This window comes from Orycteropus afer, unplaced genomic scaffold, assembly GCF_000298275.1.
Source record: "Orycteropus afer afer isolate SDZICR_OR568_19922 unplaced genomic scaffold, OryAfe1.0 scaffold00039, whole genome shotgun sequence".
Taxonomy (NCBI): domain Eukaryota; kingdom Metazoa; phylum Chordata; class Mammalia; order Tubulidentata; family Orycteropodidae; genus Orycteropus; species Orycteropus afer.
This window is the reverse complement of record NW_006921626.1, coordinates 2,489,544-2,492,626: the sequence shown is the minus strand read 5'-3', so window position 1 is coordinate 2,492,626 and position 3,083 is coordinate 2,489,544.

The window sequence follows — 3,083 nt, the reverse complement described above, 5'->3', positions numbered from 1 at the left end:
TCAAGTATAGCAAGCATTGTGGGGCTGGCGCGGGATTGGGCAGTGTTTCGTTCTGCTGTGCATGGGGTCGCTATGAGTCGGAAACGACTCGACGGTACTTAACAACAACAACAACAATCATTACAATGTCTGTTAAACACAAAACAAATATTTTCATAAATATTGTTTACAATAAAACATAAAATTATATTGAGAATGCATCTACTAATGAGATGAATCATGATCAAAGTTTTTCTAATGTGCAGCTAACATGTAATTTTGTTTTTCTTTATAGGCATTAGGATCAATTTAAAGCAAGCTCTAGTGGCATAGTGGTAAAAGCATTTGACTGCTAACCAAAAGGCCAGTGGTTTCAACCCACCAATCTGCTCTGCCAGGGACAGAAGAGGCAGTCTCTTCCATAAAGATACATAGCCTTGGAAACTAATTTTCTTTCTTTCTTTTTTTTTGTATAGGATTTAGGGACAATTTAAACATTTTATAAGATGAAGTAAGGATTTATTGTAGCTGGAATAAATGTTTCATGATATGACTTGATAATAGAGATTTTAACTATCAATTACCAAAAATAAATCACATAAAAGTCTTATCTGTATTTTAGCTAATGTATCCTGAAAAAGTTTCCTGTTACATTTAAAAGAATGTGTATCACTACCCTATATTGTTATTCAAAGTTGGTTTACTCTCCAGCTATAAAGGACTGAGCATTGAGAAAAGGTTAAAGAATGTGTTTGTATTTAAATTGTCTTAAGAGATTACTTTTTAGTATTCAATATTTCTTATTAACAGCCTCTGCTTTACTTTTACAAGACTCTTCCTCCTTTAAATGTCAGGGGATGAAGAGGCAAAGTCATTAAACAAAACTGTCACTCCTCCCACCATCCCAATCTACTTTATATGTGAATCAGAACTTCCCAACACAGGGAATACCACCTTCTACCTTTAAAAGAAATAAGTATAAAACCTGGAAAGACAAAACGCAGAAGCAAATGATGCCTTCATTATGCTTCAAAGGAAGATCTCCTTTTGTTTAATACCTGGAAGTTTTTATATCTTGAGGCAATAGATCCATAGTAAGATTTTAAATGTGTGAAGGATCCCCCAAACCCCAAACTGACTACACTCCAGTTGATTAAACTCATAGTGACCCCTCCTTGGGTTTCCAAGGTGCTATCTCTATGGAAGTAGATTGCCCAATCTTCCTTCTGGGGAGTGGCTGGTGGGTTTGAACCACCAGCCTTCTAGTTAGCAGTCAAATGCCCTAGGTTTGACACACATCAATCCTCTAGAAAAAAAAATCTCAGTGAGAAGAGTTAAAGATCTAGAAACTGATTTCTGTAAAACTATACAATGGATGACCCTGCTGGTGTTTGAAATACCAGTGGCATAGCCTCCAGCCTCACAACAACACACAAACCACCACAGTATAACAAACTGACAGATGAGTGGTGGCAACATACAATGTACACCTTCAAAAACATTTTACCCATTCCAGAGGTGTTTGTACTTCAATTTGAAGACCACTGAATGAGTTTGGTTTTGTCATCAACCATATGTAAATTCCAATCTCAGTTCTGTCATTACTAGTCTTCCTGAGGTTCGTTTTTCTTGTGGGTGGTGGTAGGAAATATATCATAAAGTTATATTGGTGGTGGTGGTGTTGTTATGGCTGACGAGTTGGATCCAACTCCTAGCGACTCCTCCTTGGGTTTCTGAGGCAGTATCTCTATGGAAGTAGATTGCCAACCTTCCTTCTGAGGAGTGGCTGGTGAGCTTGAGCCACCAAACTTCTGGTTAGCAGTCAAGTGCCTTAGGCAGTATGCTGCCAGAGCTCCCCATAAAGTTATAGTGAGACTAAAATAAGATAATCTTTATGAAGCAACTAATACATGGTTCCAAAAACCAGTTGCTGTCAACTCTGACTCATGGCAATACCAAGTCAAAGCAGCACTATGCACCACAGGGTTTTCAATGGTTCAAATATAGGTCTCCAGGCCCTTTTCCGACCCACTCCTCTGGGTGGGTTCAAACTGCCAACCTTTCAGTTAGTAGTCAAATGCTTAATTGTTATGTCATGCACATGGTAGGGCCTCAATAAATAGTTTATTATTTTTTTATCATTATTTGTATTTTGACACAGAAACTACTGTTATTATCCCTGTTCAGATTGCATAGGCTTAGAAAAATAAAAGAGGCACCTAAAGTGGATCTGGAACAAAACCAAGGCTATTTTGCTAAAGGTCCTAATGGTTTAAGGGTTCATTGATACCATGGTGGTGAGGAATTAGAGATTGGAATAAAAATCTGTTGTATAACCATATTAGTATGATTTTTTTTTTTTTTTTTGTAGATAATGGGGTAAATCATTTTCAACAATCTGTTTAAAGTATTAGTAAATTCTTGTTGTTGTTGTTGTGTGCCGTTGAGTTGACCCCGACTCATAGCGACCCCTCGTTGGGTTGCTGAAGCAGTGTCACTATGGAAGTAGATTGTCCAACCTTCCTTCCAAGGAGTGGCTGGTGGGTTTGAACCACCAGCCTTCTGGGTAGCAGTCAAGTGCCTTAGACACTATGTTACCAGAGCTCCTATTTAAAAATCCCTTTAGGATTCTCCCTCATTAATTATAATCAAGATTCAGGCACTCACAGATCACACAACCTGGTAAGTAGAACCATTTTCAAAAAGTTTTTTTCAATGAGACACAGACCAAAGCCACTTTTTTAACTTGTGGGTTTTGGAGGAAGGTAGACCAAGATGAGCTGTGTCATTTCCCAGCTGGGGAGCTTGAATGATTCAACCTTTCCCAATTTGTAAAAGGTGTATAATAACACTAACTCTTCAAAGTCAGGAAAGAAAAGATGTTAATAATGTCTAGCAAAGGATTGGATACAAAGTAGGTCTTCAACCAATGGAAGTTAGTATTGTTGAGGAAGATTAAAAAAAAGAAAAGAAAAGAAAAAGAAACATGGTGTATTAGACTGGGTTCTCTAGAGAAACAAAACCAGGAAAGCTTATATATAGAGAGAAAGAGAAATTTATCTTAAGAAAATGGCTCACACACTTATAGAAACTGGCAAGTCCAA